The following is a 17,526-nucleotide window of genomic DNA, read 5'->3' as shown; positions in this document are numbered from 1 at the left end:
TTAAGCAGTCCAGTACTTCTGAAGGATTAATGAAAAAGCTATCAAGAAATAATACAGAAGAGGAATGCAGATTCTCAGTGAACATGCCAACACATGATGAAGTGCAGAGACCTTTCTGGTAGTAAAGATTCAAGCCAGGATGTTCAAAGAACTACAGGCACATGTGAACTTGCCCACTTGATCCAGAAGCTGAGTTTATTTGATTTTTATGAGACAGCATTTTGATAATTCCACCCTGAATCACAGACTCACTCTAATACTCCTCAATTAACAATACAACATAGTCATTAGTCTCACAAAATTGAGAACACATTTTTTCACACCAAGGTTTAGTAAAGAATAGAAAAGTCTGCCTAAACATCCAGAACAGAAAACATTTACCTTAAAATTAATACCAATTCACTTAAAAGAGAATCAGTCAATGAGTGTATGTATACACCTAAGGATTATTTCCATAAAATTTACTTGTTAAGCAGGACACAACGTTTCATTTACAACTGTTATTTTTTAATCAGGAACTGGAGACAAGTTCAGGAAGAGCAGGAGTAAATAAGTTTCTAAACAAACAACTTACATAGATGCTTTTTAACAGGACCAGACAAAACATTCCTTAAAGTTGCATTTACAAGCCAAAGCTGACCTCGGGCATCACGTTCAGTATGTATGAGATGACCTATGTGGATACTGACCTTAATAATACTACAAGGGCAAATTTTGCACAAGGAAGACGTGCTCTTGAACAAATGTTTTCCAATATATTAGGCATACCGAAGCTTTTTTCTGCATCAAGAACCACATGTCACATTCCTTAAACTGTTTTTCTTGACCAAATACGCTGTGGACAACCTACAGAGGATGCCCCTCTGTGTTCCTCTTTGATGTTCCCATTTACAGTTCCCACTAACAATGAAAATACGTGGATTTCCGCCCCCCCCCCCCCCCCCCAAAGAATCACAGCCACATTTAGTATCAGCTTTCCTAAGCTCATGTGCCAAAAAAATACCGTAAGTGATTAGAGACTTTCAACACTAACAGAAGCTCCGATAGAGATTTTTATTGACTTTAAATGAAGCACAGACCCAGAGCCCACAGTAATGCAAAAGCAGGGACAGCAGAGGACAACAAGCAGCAGGAATGGCTGCATAAGATGTATTAGAATCTGGTAACAAAACTAGTGACTAGTCTAATTTAAAACAGAAATGGAACAAAAACAGTAATTCCATATTTACCAGGCCTTCCTAGAACTACTTATGCATAAAAGACTGGTAAAATGAAGTGAGATCTCTTTGACTGCGTATCTCAACATCACTCTTTCACTTGCAACCCTGACAGACCTGCAGCCCCGTCTCACCAGGGCCAGTAACACTAATGTCATAACGCCGGGGAGAATCGCCGTCCCACCAGACATCAACCTCACATACGAACGTACACTCGTATTATACCGTAGTCCATACGTTCTCTCCACATACACATACTTTCAGATCTTTTCACCCATTCAGGAGCTACAATAGGCAAAGGGAGGAGAGTTGGTCCACAAAAATACACAATGTTTTCAACCTCTTCTCAATGCTTCACATTTTCTGCAGCTTTACCGAGTCCTCAAATCGTCAGGTTTCCTCAGAACTGAAGGATCTAGAGAATGACCACTGCCTAGCTGATCAAACTATGCCTTCAATGGATCTTAAAATTATTTTTAATGCTTAAAGACAATGCCTCAGTCCCTTATCTGGATGCTATAAAATGTTCTTGAGGCTTTCTTTGAGAAAGTCTCGTTAGCAGAGGCAACAGGCTCTAACAGCATTCAACCTTTAAAACAACTGTGAACGGGCTGAAGTCCCAGCCCCACATCCCAAGACCCAAACACTACACCATCTCCCTGAGCATAATGAGATTAACCAAACATTTAAGAGTGGACACATTTAATTCTTTGTACTGCACAGATTACAGAACAATTAAGAGGCTGGAAACAGAAAACTGGCTTAAGCTGAACCTACACAATTGGGTGGGCAGAATGTTTTTGTTCACAAGAAAGCATTTAAATATCTATCATAATGTATTTTAAATAGACTGATATTGGATTAAAACCAGAATTTTAAATAGACTGTTATTGCCATAAAAAGCATGCTTTGTATATGGGTAACTAGACCCCCAGATGTAAAAAAAACCTACACACCCCCCAGATTCCCCATGCAGAATGTGCACACTCTTGATCATCTATCTGTCTCAAACTCTTCAAGTCGTAGAGCTTTAGACCACCACAATAAATTAAATAAAATTCAGAATATAATGTTATAATACTGTCTTTATAGTTAAATACAATACTGGCAAATGCTTACCAGGTTACACATGCTAAGCAGTTCAAGTGATAATCATAATGACGGATGTATAATCTAATGCCCATTCACTTTGATTTATATGAACCATCATACAAAAGTCTCACATATCCATTTTAAGTCAGTGGGAAGGATCCCATTTTTCCTGACCTGAATCAGTGTTTGGTCTAAACTTAGGCATTTCATAGTTTTTTGCATTAAACAGAATCAGTCTTCGCACATAGTTAAAGATGCCTGGGGCCGTACAGTCCTTTGCAGTCTCAGCAACTGGCTCTATCATTCCCTGTGATAGTCTTGCTGGAAAAAATAAGATCAACCAAATCTCGCCCTGCCCTTCCAGCTGTGGGAGAAACAGATCAGCCTATTCTTTACTTCAGAAGAAAAGGCCCTGCAAAGGTCAACCTTTCATATGAAATACAGATCATTAACACTGAATGCAGAACTACTTAGATTCTTGCTTTTTGTTTGTGTAACTGGGATTCCATTGTACCTACTTCAGGATGCTCTATACTTTTGTGTATATATTTTTATACATATATATACACACTAATTTATAATGGAAGGCTTGCTTATTGAATCAGAAAGAAGCCACCCAATGCTCAGTTGTTGTTCTTATTCTCAAAGTATCATGCTCATGAGACAAACTGCAATTCATCAAACAAGCTTTGCTGTAGCCTGCCCTGAATGCAAAAAAAACCCCACCAAACCACCACACTAAACCACACAGTATGGATGGAAAAACACAGGAAAACATGGGTGCAGCATGCCAGCTGCTTAACTGGTAACTGTTATTTATTTTTATCACAAGCCACACTTATGCTAGCTATCCCATTGAGAGAGATGGTCTTCTCAAGACCGTTAATTCTCTTCTAGAATATAAAATCTAGACCAAAAACACATACTGCAGCATCTAAGCCTATACAGTTTCCACACAAAGCTCTAAAGAAGTGTTTACTCTAGGGTTCAGTCTACACCGACCTAGGCAACAGCCTACCACATCACCCTTACTTCAAACATACCTTACATACAGAAAAGGACTGATTAGTTGTATCAGCCCTCATTACAAAATAGCAATACTGACAGATGAAAAAATACATTACTTGTGGGAAGGAAAAGAGGTGTGGGTTGCAATCATCTCGAATCAGACCAGTCAAATCACGTTATGCTACCTGATGCTACACTGCCAGCCCTATAAAAGCAAGCCTGGCCCAGGCTTTAAACCCCATAGTCTACAGAAGCCCCTGCAAAAAAAAAAAAACCACCACCAAACCACCCCACCCAAAAAAAAACCCCACACCTAAAAAACTAACAGGCTTTAAAAGTTTACATAGAGCTTCCAAAAGTTACCAAAGTATAGTATTTTTACTTGAATTCCTGAATGATCTGAAGATAATAAAGTCTTTTTCCTCCATCAAAACCCATTTAAGTAAAATTCATGGCAAACAGCTCAATGTTTTGTTTTTACATTTTAAGTCTGTTAAGAATAAAATTGTTTCCTTTGAATAGGACATAATACCTGCCAACTCTGAAAATAAAGGACAATATGAGGAGTTTCTAGAGAAAGATATTCAGGGGGCAGGGGACACAAGCATCACAGTATTATTAAAGAGTACAGACCAAAAAAATTCTGCCAAGCAAATACTGGAAAATTCCAGAGTTTGGAAAGCACGTTAACACGGAAATAAGTGTCCTCGTATTCTGTTAGTACAGAGATATCACTGAATCAAAGCTTGACTTCCCTGGCTGAAGACAGTTAACTGATGAAAGCAGAGGTTATGAAAAACTGTAATCGGGTTTCATAAAAGCGTACGAGGAAAAGTGGTTATTAGGGTATTAAAAGCTTGGGGGAGGGAGGTTGGGATTGAAGGCTGAGACTAGCAAACTGAAAATATAAAAATTTTGACCCCTTGACATTATATGCAACGCAACGCTTGGAAAAGAGAGAGACAGCTACAGCCAGGAGGGCAAGAACAAAACCACATTATCTTTAGGCCACCGCAGAGGATGACTGCTACTGCTCTAAATTTTATCTTAAAATCTTGTGACAGTAAGTTGTGAAGGATGTTTTGTCTCCACATCTCTCGGATGACTGGGATTTAAGGACCCAGTTACTTTTCTGATCTCAGGGACTACCAGTTAAGGCCTGAAACACCAGAAAACATTTATGTCAGACAGGCTTTCATTCCATACTATGGAGGTACAATGGAAGGACCTCATCAGAAGTAGGTCCATCAGAAGTAGGCTACCGTGTCAAAACAACTTCTCTAACATTTGAGATTCGACCTCTCCCACATCCATCACTCCCCGTAACCTGCTCAGCAGAATGACCTGCTTGGAAGAGCACATCTCACTAGATCTTCCCATGAGTCAGGGCCAGAGAGAGATATACACACTCAAAATGGAGACTTAAAAAAATATAGCAATTAAAGATCCCGTAACACTTTCATGTACTACTCCTTGGCTGGAAATAAAGCTCAGTAGTGTAGAGAATTTATGGTTTTTATTGACAACACAAAACAGCTCTGTGTACTAGAGACAGAGTGAACAGAACCATATCCATGCAAACTCTCACACAGTATGAGTTACGTGCAAACACAACACATAACGGAAGGACTATGTGTACAGGAAGACTTCTCGTTCATAAATGTGTCCAAGTCCTAATTAGAATAAAATAATTTAGTTTGTGAGTCCCTGAAAGGATAGAGCCATGTTAAATGATGAGAACCCCAAAGACAAACTACCACCTTGAGAAATGCTTTAGCCTTACCGGTTTGCACTCACCTTTTCCATTTTTGCAGAGACTAACTGCAGAAATAGCATCCAAACAATTATACTTTGTGACTTTTTAACACAAATGGTAATTTCTTAGACTAGTTCTTTTATTTTCTATCTCATGTTGTTCCAAATAAGAGCTGCCCAAAAATACATTGCATGAAAAACTAAACGTTCCTAGTGACAACTCTGATCACATCATTCTTTGCACGTGAACATTAAAAAATGCAACAGTAAAAAACACTAGTTATTCTTACAACTTCAAGACTAAATCCTAAATATAGGAAGCTTTCAAATTGTTTTTCCTAAAATTCAAATAATATGTTCATCGCTTTAACCAAAAGCTAGCAAAGTACAACTTGTATTGTGCTGCAGGCCATAAAGTGAATGTTCTTTATTTGAATCATGGATGGATGAAGATGAAAAGTAGGTTTTTGAAAATTTACAACAGTTCTGACACTCCTGTGTGTTCCTCGTTACAAGTTATCCCTATCTGTTTATTAGACTTACTCCAGACCTTTTACTACCTTCAAAAAGGTAATTTTCATCAATTCTTCACATTTTTATACCTAATCACAGGAAATTGCATAGAATATGGACAGAAGCCCTGGTTGAAAAAAAGGGAGCAGGGGTAAGAGAAGGACCACAGCAGCTGCTTCAGTCAGGCTGGAGAGGCTGTGGTTTAAAGGTAACATTTGGTAACGACTTCTGCCTTTAGCACAGCACTCAGGTGATGTTTTCTTATTATTTGTCTATCCAAAGTAACCATTCTGCTGTATAAAAAAAGTGCCCAAGTAAGGGAAATTATTAGAAGCCCTCCCTCCTCTTCTCCATCTTAGAATGATGCATCTCCCCCAGCATCGCTTCCAGTACCTCACAGCAGAGAGCTGTATTTTGCCTGTGAATCCTATGGAATTCTTCATTTCTCTACCCCAAATGAAGCCTCCCCCAAAATCCAACTCCTCCTGTACCTGAGACTGGTATTGCCAACATGTGCTAATGGCTTTAAGAGCCAGTGTCTTGAACAAGTTAGAAACAGGAACTTCAGACTAATTTCTGGAGAGTATTTGGGAGGTTTGGTTTCTTATTAAACAGGTCGTGCATACTTGCCTGTGGCAGACTTTTTAAGTTCTGTAAATTTAGACGCTGGTTTTACAGTTGGAAAAATAAAGTCTTAATTATGAAGAGATTTCAATATTTAAAAGTCTTTTAAATTTGACTTTCTGAAAAATATATTACCAGCTTTAAAGGCAGTCTTTACTCACATAGCATTACAGAACAAAATACCGTATGCTGAGATGCAAATACAGGTCTACAACGTGACCATAGGTACATTATTTTATTGCAGTGTAAACACCAGCCTTCAGCAAATGTCCGTGACATCTGACCGTGCGACTACCTAGAGGAGCCACCACAACTGCAAACTCTGCCTACTTCTACGAGCAATTAATTTTCTATACAGCTCCTGAAGGGGCGAGGAGAGCCTACAGCTGATTCTGGAGCTTCCCAGATGATCCCAAGACGCTAAGGCAAAAGTGAAAATGTAGATAGTCTGTCACCACATGCAACAAAGTCTTGCAGGAGGGGGAGCAGACGGAGCCCTGACCTTTCTGCAAGCCGCCGTGGCTCAAACGTACAGGTAAGGCAACATCAGACATAAGCGACTGCTGCTGTTTTCAAAGACCTGACACTTGATACTTGAAAGGCTAAAGGCCCTGCTGCTAGCAAAGCCCTTTGCTGAGATTTTCTTTCTCTCCTTCTTTCTTCAGATACTGTTTGCTGTGGGATAACAAAAGCAGCTTCCAACTTAGATGATTCTTCAAAGGACTCTAGGAAACACCTGGAGATCTTGCAAGATGCTGGACACTAATACCAGGGTATGAAACGCCTACACTGCAACAAACATGTTCTTAAACAAGATGCCCAAGCTTGGACATACAATTAAGTGTCCCAGAACTAGAAAGACCAACCAGAAACCCAGAGCCTTTTAGCTTGAAATCACACAGGAATTACTTGCGAGTTCACTTGCGAGATGTCACCCTTACAGAAAAGCATCCAGTTAAAAGACAAAGCAAGCGTGGACTTTGCTGGCAACTCTCAGGACTCCCTAAATACTCCCTCGTGCATTAACACCACATACACTCTAAAACACCATCCACAAAGCCTTTATGCAAAGCATCCCACTAATTCTTCCAATTTTTTTTTGGTGTATATCAGTATGTACAAAGACTTGACACGCATATATGAAAACTCACTAAAATAAAGCTAAGATGACACGAGCTGCAACACAGGATTTTTTTTTAGCTACGAGGAAGAATCAAACCAGTATTTCCGTAATTTGTTTTCCCACTATTTAAAATGGTTTCTATACACCGTCTTTGTGAAATAAGCTGAGTAATAGTTAACTCATCACAACATGTGTCAAACACTTATCACTACGCACTGCTGATAGATTTCATCCTATAACCACTAAAACTTTTCCTCTCAAAGCAAGATATAAGCAGAGCCTTAGTCACTATTCACATAACGAAATTACAGAAGTTTTCAAAGCAGTTTACCAAAAATTCAAAAACTATTATTTCTCAAAGCAAAATAATACATCGCATTTGGAAGATGTTTGCTCTCTGTACTGAATAACACTTGTTATATACCTGAAGGGGTTTCTTAAGCAAGCCAAATCTTCCCAGCAAGTCCGGGCTGTAACTACGCTGATCAAATCAGCTTCACACGTGTTAAAAAAAATGGAAAGCAAGAAATAAAGGTAGAGTCTTAATGTATCAACAGCTTCTTGTGATTTCATAGACCACATTAAAAGAATAAACATTGAAAATCCTGGCCATACATTAAGGCAATTCTTACACCCAAACAATTTGATAATGTAACATTGTGTATCAAGCCAGTTTTTTTTTCATAAATTATGATCTAACCAGAATACTAGTCAATTCACCAAAAGATATCAAAGATATCCCTTTATTACAAATGATCCAAGTATCCCCCTTGAGGCTATGGCTATCAGAAAGCATTTAGTTAGCTCCCAAGCCAATATTTTTCGTATATGTTTTATTATGAAACTGTAACACATTTTCAATAACTTTTAGCTTTACTATACAAAGCAACAAATAATTTCCCACAACCCTTTGGAAAATCTGACATGTGAAATGATCCTCTAGTCAACTTGTGCATTATTAAGCTGAAAAAACATGTATCAGATCATTTGATCATTGGAGGGAATGGAAAAGTATTGGGAGCTTCAGGACAGACGGACGAACTTCAGATCATATAAAATACTACCAAGGCTGTATTTGAAGAAAAATGTGAAAGTTCGTGAAAGCGCCCCGGGTGAAAATACTTTCTGTTGCTAAGAAACATCATCCCTGATGATGGATGAATTAAATTGTCTGTTAGTAAAGCCAACTCCAGGCATCTCTCGTTTATTAGTAGAATGTTTTCTTATACTGGTAATTTATTTCAACAGCTACATACAAATAAAAAGCCCTACATATAAACGAAACTGAGAATTTCAAACTTGCATAATTAATGCTAGAAAACAGAATAGAGTTCACATCTTGAACAGAGTTTAATAACTACATTTTCAAAGTATATATTTTTAAATGTAATATTAATACATCCAAATGATTAAGAATTTATTTTAGGATAGTCTGCAATGAAATATACTGTTCAAGTTCCAAAATTACTCTATATACAATCCAGTGAAGAACAAAACTCTTCAAATATTTCTAAGTACTGAACAACATAAATACTCAGGTAATCAAATTTTAAACATCACTGAGAGAAAAGCATATTCATTTGTCATGTATTGTTACGATGACACCAATATAAAAACTAAGAATGAAGGAAATAATGCAAACCACCTGCTTTTCTCCTTTGGAAGTTGCCTTCATGTTTCATCCAGTTCCTCTTTTAATATATTACTTACAGGCTGTTTGTTCTGCAGGTGTTCGTGAACTTATAGCAGGCTATCTTTCCATTTCTGAAGTACACGTTTTCGCTGAACTCCCACAGAGCATACCTGTTTTGCCTGCCGTGCACTGCGTTAAGTGAAGTCCTTTCAAAAAGGTTAAGCTGGAGCAGAGGAAGGCCACCGGCTTGCCTCTTCCCACAGGCTGCACGACGGGCCAGAGGAGCTCTCCTGAAAGGGGAAAGAAAAGCAAGCACATCTCACCTGGCACTGCCTTCGAGAGCAGGACGCAACAGCAGAGGCGAAGCACAGTAAGCGAGGAGCCCCAACGTAAGCAGGAGAGTCCTGAGATCAGAAAGTAGACATACGACTGCTGCTCAGAGATGATGAAAGAGGGTAGAGTTTTCTTAATTCAGGAATATGCAGAATTTTATGCCACACGGAACCAACACGGCTGCTGTACTGAGAATAAACCAAGAGCAAAGACCAATTTTGCAAGAACACAGTTGGCAAAGAGGAGAACCATTAAAGAAAATGAATTTTAATTTGTCTGATGGCAAGGCTTTGAGGTTTTTCCTCCTGTTATTCTAGATTGTGTTCTAATGAAGATTCCAAGTTAGAAGTCCCAAGTTTTAGCACTGGAGAGTTCAATTTAAGGAAAAAGGTGGAAAACCCTCTATAAACTGTTCTTTGGATCCCATCGCAGCTTCCAAGTCAAAAAGTACCACGCACAGTTACCTGTTGAGGCCACACACTCAGCTAGTCAATACACAGAGGCAACCATAGAGGCTCTTCTTCCCAAATAACGCCACCACAGAGAAGAGTTACCACTGGAGAGTCTGAGAAGTTGTATTTAATAATGATACCAATTTGGCTGCACTATAGGAGATGCGCTTCCTGTGGGCCTAATAAGGAAGAGCTTTACAATCTAAGCAGAAGCATTTCAAAACCTCAAAGGACATGTCTTATCTGCACCACTTCTGCTTCTGGAATCCCAGAAATCCTGAAGACAGAAGGCAGATCAGACTGCAGCTTTCCTAGGCACAGATGTTGCAATCACATCTGCCTTAACTGTAAGCCACAGTCCTTGCTACTTTCTGACTCTCTAGCAGTATCTCTGAGCCGCTTTGTTTTTGGAAATGTCCGTGCAGAGGATAAGGTAAAGTGTTTCTGATCACATCAGGTATACCAAAACACCAACAAAAGAAAAACACCTGCAGATTATGTTCCAAGCAAATAGCACAGAAGAAAAGGTTTTGAAGTAGAGATACCCTTTCTTCCCCTCCGCCCTTGTCTACATGATTCACTAAACAACACTTACTTCAAATAATGAGATCTGTTTGATCAAAGATTTTTTTTTTGAAGTGTTGATCTAGCAGCCATGAAGAATGACCATTTGTGTATGGGTGCATCTCAAGTCACTCAGACACAGAAGCATGCACATGTATATTTATCCAATTAATTACAGGTGATTTTTATACACCACTCCAAGGAACAGAATCACCACCAACCCAGGTGTGCAGATCTATGTAAATGTTCTCCAAGTTTTTTTTTTTCCTTTCATCTCACTAAAAGATTCCTCTCTAAACACCTATAGCTACAAGATGTCTGACTTAATTTGTCCAGCCCCAGGTTCCCCAGTACAACACATACCCAAGCAAGACCAGCAAATGGCTCCGAAGACAACGAAGGGGTCAGAGCACAACCCAGCCATTCTGCGACTCCAAAGGTCGACTCTGCATCAAGGTACAGGTTGCAGGACTCCAACCATAATAAGCTTTTCCCTCTTGGCCCTCACATCATAATGCAGGCAGCATTTTCAGTGCAGGATTATTCAATGTTTTCATTTATTACTTGGATGATGAACAACATACTTGCAAAATTTTGTAGGTACCTGGGAAGGACTGCAAGCATTCTGGGAAGCAGAGTTAGAATTGAAAAAAGTAGGACTAAGTGATTAACAGCAGAACTGAAACTGGGGGTTCAATACTGAATTGAATGCAAAAAGTGAAAAATTAATTCGAATTTCTATTAAAAGAAGCACCATATGCAAAAAATGGTAAGATTTATTCTATTCATCACTGATACTGACTGACTAAGGTTGTACATTTTGTTCAGGTCTGGATACACAGATGTAGGCAACCAAGAAAAGCCCAGAAGAAAACCTAAGTAATCAGGGAAAGTTAAAGGGAAAGAGGCTTGCTGAGTGCAGAAAAAGAGATGAGTAAAGAAAGAGGGTGCAGGCTTCAAAATAGGTTAACAGAAGTTACAAAAATGATGAACATGTCCCACTACTGTAATAGCCACTGCAAGGAAAAAAAAAAGCAGCTTAACAGGTTAGGAAAAAAAAATTAGAATAGTATTAGAGGAAATATGTTACCCCTAGGGATAGTTAAACAACAGATCAGGTTGGAGGGGTTACACAAATCTTCACTGATTGTTTTTAAGACCTGGTAAGATGAACATGTCAGAAACCGTCTATACATATCTATCTGGCTTTACAACGAACGCTATATGCTCACGCATACAGTACAGGGCCTTAGCATAAAGTGGGTGACCTCCAGAGATCTGTGTTTTCTTTTCTAAACTTAAAGGCTGTACAAGTTTAGGCTCCTGCCAGGCAAATCAGCAGGTGACTTGACTGCTCCTTAGAGCTCCAAGCAGGCTTTTGATATCTCGTTTTTCTAAATAGCCGAGGCAGTCTGTGATTGACAATTTTCTATCACATCAAGCATGCCACCTTAAATATGAAGTACTCTGAATGATCCACCGGGGAAATAAAGTCAAAGTACAGAGAAGGCAATGGCAACCGATCCCGGGAATCCAGTCCTGAGAAGGAAATCAAAACTGGCAAATTGGGAAAGGATGCACATCCCATTAGTACCTAGAAATACAGGTAGTTATTTTTGTTTCTAGCACCTACAATAAATAAGCCTTAATAAAAAGAAGTATTTAATAAAGTACTCAGAGAAATAAGGAGGGAAGGTTTGATGTTTCTAAGCTTATCTTCACAGCGGTATGAAAGGAAATGAGGTAGAGTCAGAGCTAATTCTCCTTATATAATTTCACACGGAATGATTAGTTCTGCCCCAACAGTAACAGCTTTCCAGAGGGTCCTACTTGTCACCAAGATTGCATACAGATGCTGTACGTGTAGCTTCCCTATTCTCCACTGACAACCAACTTAGAAGGCCAATATAATATTCATTTTACTATAGAATGAAATTCACAGCATGAATAGTAAAATAATGCCACAGCTACCATGAAACTGCAGTTGCATGTTGGAGGTTTGTGACTTTTAAAAGTTTAATCGTGAAACAGATTCATGAAGAGGAACACGCAAACTAGCTTTCTGCTTTAGCAATGTCCTGTGGCCGTTAAGGATGTATAAGAGCGGCATAAGCTGTGGTCTGACAAAGAGAGGGCAAAGCCACGGAGGAGCATTCGTGTCACATGCCCCTGCTGATTTTTTTTTTTTCCCCAGAAGGCAGGTTTCCAATCATTACTGTGCTGAATGCCCTCCTCTCTTAAGCCTGATTAGGCAAGACATTCCACACGCACAGGGCTGCTGAAGGTGGTGGAATTCCGTAAGTCACCTGGGTCACTTCTGGGTGAAATACCAATTACCAGCAATTCATCTCAACAAGGCCGACAAAAAAACCTTGTAAGAGACATCACTCAGCCCAACGGTGAACACATCACAGGGTAATCCCAAAACTCTTTGCAAAAACTTGTAATAGGTATTAGCACTTTTATAAAGCACTGTAGTGTTTTGTATTTAAACCTTGAATAGACACTAGTAGAAAAGCTATATTAAATTCCAAAATTGCTACTACAAATTCCAGCTCAGCTACTACTATTCCTTTAAAAAAATATACTGGTTTTTAAAGGATATATATGAAGATATACATTTTTCCAGGGAGAGATAGCCTACCTTAATAAATTTAACTATCAACAAAACACCTACATGACTCCCCAGAACAGCATGCCAAATAGCATTATAAGAACTTTAAATGTGTATATTTTGCACTTATTAGCACAACCATTTGTTTTACAGAAGACCTACAGATTAAATACAAAGCACGCTATTAGTTTTAGGCACAAGAACGACCAATTTTTTATGCCTTGCCAGAAATAATGACTAATTAGGCCAGGACCACCCTACAGTCATTCCCATAAATCCTGCCTTTACATTTAAATCACAACCAAAAAGAAACCTGACTTAATGACAACAAAAGCATGTATTTCTTGTTAAAGTTTTCTTAAGGCAAGAACAGGACAAAAAACTATTTTCTAAAGCCAACAAGATGATGTTATTGTTTATTTGGAGAACCTGAATTTATCTCAAACCACACACAAAGTTATACCCAGAAGTTTACTATATTAAACTGCAATCCAGTAGACAGACAAGGTGAATGGCAAAACTTTGAACTGGGAAATCACGAAACACAGAATTTCACAGAATACTGCTGGATTACTTATTCTGCGAAGTCATCCTGGAGCATATCCCCTGTGTAAGCCTTGAAAACAATCGGAGTATAAAACATGCAGTATGTTGAATGTTTTGAATTCAATTTGAATTTGAATTTTGTTGAATTTTTGTTTTCTGGAATATTTGTATGTAAAGTAAATATCAAGGCAGAAAGATATACAGGAAATATGACACTGAGCATCAGATAAGGACCGGTACTTTAACTAAAAGATTTTAAATTTTAAATTATGGAAATCAAGGTGCTTCTGAGAAAGCACTCGTTTAGTTACACACACCAGGCAAGATATTTATAAAAAAATACCCTATTTTCACAATGCAACACAGACTTTATTCCTATTTTATTTACAAAGGTGTCACTCAGCAAATAGACCACTACAAAAACAGAATCAAGATCTACATTGTCAAGTAATCCAAAATAGTGTCATTAATGCGCAACTCTGAGGCTTTTCTTTTCCTCCAAACCAATCTGTCTGGAAAAAACAGGAAGAGGATATTTTTCGAAGACCTAGTCCTAGAAATGGAGCTATCTCCACTGTTCTTTCTCCCAAATATTCTGCCATTACAGTCACATACCATCATTGCTTTATCTAATCTCTTCATTCTGACTTTTCAGCATTCACATACATTTACTCCTGCACATATGCACAAAGCTTTGCGATGTTCGGGAAGTTTTTCCATATAATGGCTTTATAACAGTTCTGTTTCTATTACCTGAGTTTTATTAAGTCTCAAGAGGACGAACCAAAAAACTCCGTTCTCTGAAGGAGACACTTCTCTTTGTCTTTTCAGATTGAGAAAAATACCATACAGCAACAGCGAGGTCTTCATCCTTCATTCCAACACACTTGACCACAGCAGGAATAAAAGACTGCATCATATTAAATCTGAGTCCAACTACTTAGGCATGAACTTAAGGGGTGTGGGTTTTTTTTTTTTTTTTTCAATGACAGCTTCTAATAATGACTATGAAAGAAATCTTGCACTCTGGATGGTATTTTATTCATCAAGACAACGATCACCACGCATGGCCAAAGTAACCTTTTTAAGGACCGCTGTTGTACTCCTAAAAGGAAAACATTCTCACAGTATTTGTGGGAATATCATACTTGTACCATCGAGCGTCATTAACATAGATAACCTCTTGCACAAATGTGGCATCTGACTGCCCAAAAATAATCTTGGAACAAAACTGGAAAACAGCATGTGAAGCCACACTGGCCACGCTGTTGTATAGACGCAACACGTAAAGACGTTTTCAGATGCAAAACTGATTACATTCCTTTTTTTTTGTCAACCTAACATTAATTTTTTCATCAATTTAGCAAAACGACAACAATTCCGCAAAATTAAGGTATGAAGATGATATCAAAACCAGTTGCCTCTGAAGTGCCAACGAGAACTTCCGCTAATCACATATGTATTAAATTTCACACATATGTTTGATTATATGTAAATCTACACACACGCAAATATCTAAATCAAAGTTGCTTATACAGCACTAACTTACTTCGGGATTTATGCATCTCATCTGTTTGTGTACTTTCTGTGTGTTAACCCTAACAAATAATTATTCAGGCAAAAAAAAAACACAAGCCACGCTTAGTGCCTTGCCTTGCCTGCTTTCCTTCAAGTTCTGCATTTCATCATTAATTTTACAAATTTCATTGTTAATTTTAGACATTCCTCCAGTTCTCATTTGGACATCAAAGAGATACTCATACCCAAAATACCCGCAATCTGAAGTACTGGCTTCCCAACTTACTGTCATTTATAACTTGAAAAGATCTTTGATTTCTTGCCTACAGGAAATACTGTGGATCAAAAATAAAACATATATATATGCTCCCATATATACATATACATGGGGTCCAGGATTTAGGATAATAGACTGTTTGGAGACATGGTTTTCAGACTTAGATTTCATTCTGTCTGGTGCTTCACACATTTATTTTTACTTTCACATCCGACGTGCAGCAATATGGCTAGCTAAGGTGTACATTTAAGACAGACGTACTTTGATATATATCTATTCAGAAGTGAAATTCACACTGGGGTATGTGTCCTTACAGCACTAAGGCACTGCTTCACCACTGCTAACTGCACCGCTTACTGATGGCTGGGGGCAGGAGAAGGCAGGCTCTCTAGAGCCCCTCGTTAACAATTCTGCCACCAAAGATTAAGATGATTTTCCTGCTTTACAAACTTGGTAGAGAACATTTCTCACATACAAGTGGAAAAAAACCATGGTAGCCAACGTATTTCTAAAATGCCTGCTGCATGGGTTCCTAACAGCCTTGCATATATAATTGGACTTTGTTCTCCACTTTTGTATATTCTTTTTAAATTAGCAATATTAATAAGTTATACAACCAGCCCCAGACAATGAGATACTCACTCTGTTCAAGTTAACAAACAATTTGCCTTGGTTTTGTTAGTACTCCCGCTACACAATGGCTTATGTCCCAAGCAGTAGTACACAGAAGCCCTCAAACAGAGCAGTCAACATCAAGGTCCCGGTATTTATACCAGTATCACCAAAAATCAAACACTAAAATATATTTTCAGTGTTTTTCCTTAAAACAGAACAAAATTCTGTTCACACAGGAACATATATGTTACGTATGTTTCTTCTGAGCACGTAGTTTAGGACCCAATTTATACAGAAACAGCAGTTCTTTAACTCAGTTATTTAACCAGGTAAGATCTCAAGTCTTTGGACAAGACTTCCTCCTTGCAACTGAAAGAGCTAATACAAGAGAATATTCCTCATTAAATATTTGCTCATCAACAGCTGCAGGAGAAATGCCTTATCTCAATGGCTCTCCGAAACTCCATATATAGGACTGTATTGCATAAACAAATCCTGATCTTGTGAAGCCAAACAATGCAGCATATATATTTTATTTCTTTTTTGTAAGTTAGATTCCAGCTGGCCACACAAACAGTAAGGAATTTAAATACAGCAAACGCTTCTAAAACTACTGGCCTCCTCTACATCAGGAAGCGCTTGGTGTGATCACAGTTTACAAGAGCCATTCAGTTTTTGCCCAAGCAGTTTATTCCAGGAGCCCTTAGTGAAAGTACGTACACTGGTAAAGCGCTGTTTTAATGATAAAAACGTCTATCTAGAAATTTTCACCAGTGCAGGATATTGGTCAGAGCCCATAAACCTTCACTGCTCTGATCAAAACAGAAAATAACAGAAGTCCATGCTGCAGATTGGGTCAGAGGCCTAAAAAGCTTGAGGCATGTGACTCTTCTTTGAGCTACGGGCAACGTCAAACACTGCAGTCATAGGGTGTAAAAAACATTTATAAAAAGCTAAACCAGGAACGTTTTGTTTTCATATTCTCAAATTTTATTGAGCAGAAATGTTTGAGGATAGTTTATTACTTTTACCGGCCACTCTAAAATGGGCCTCCAGCCAAACAGGTCCTTAAAATATGTCTATATTTTAGTTTTAAATCAACATTAAGGAAGTTGTATAACTTTTACATTACAGGCTAAGTGACTTAGCAGCAAAAGGGACAAGTTTCAGCTGTAAGACAGGCATTTTGCAAGCTACAGGCACAACTTCCACAATAATACCAGTCGCCCTTGGTACTGATCCTAACACAGCAGGAGGATCCACAAGGGTTAATTAACAGGTGTTTGTAAGTCATGGCAAATCCCAAAAGACTGAAATGCAGGAGATGTTTGCTGGTATCGTATTAGTTACTCATGCCAAACGCCTTCCCTCATTTAGGCTAAACTCCGTGGGATGGGACAAGACCAATCCACTATGGGCTGTTCTTGCCTTCGCAGGGCTTCACTGCACTACAGCAAGCGCAACAATTGACGGTAGTTGGAACAATACCATCAAACTGTGCATTTATCAGTGGAGGGGGGAATTTTGTACCGTATTTGTAAAGCACCAACACCTTGAGCTGGACAGTGGGTTTGTTTCCTGGGTTTTACCACTGCTGTTGACCGGCCAGCTAATAATTAGCCTGGGAAACTGTTCAGAAAGT

General features: G+C 38.6%; 1 protein-coding gene across 2 annotated transcripts in view; it reads right to left on the bottom strand.

Annotated features, from left to right (window-relative positions):
- The window catches only part of QTMAN (queuosine-tRNA mannosyltransferase), a 200,617-nt gene that overhangs the window by 181,208 nt on the left and 1,883 nt on the right, over positions 1-17,526 (bottom strand). Inside the window, exon 2 of one of the 2 annotated variants that reach the window (XM_075152710.1) lies at positions 9,136-9,255. The exons of the other annotated variant lie outside the window; for it this stretch is intronic. The gene's annotated coding sequence lies outside the window, so the exon portion shown is untranslated. The remainder of the gene's footprint in view (positions 1-9,135; positions 9,256-17,526) is intronic. 2 annotated transcript variants of the gene reach the window in all.

Source organism: Calonectris borealis, chromosome 6, assembly GCF_964195595.1.
Source record: "Calonectris borealis chromosome 6, bCalBor7.hap1.2, whole genome shotgun sequence".
Taxonomy (NCBI): Eukaryota; Metazoa; Chordata; class Aves; order Procellariiformes; family Procellariidae; genus Calonectris; species Calonectris borealis.
This window is presented reverse-complemented; position numbering and strand designations above follow the sequence as displayed.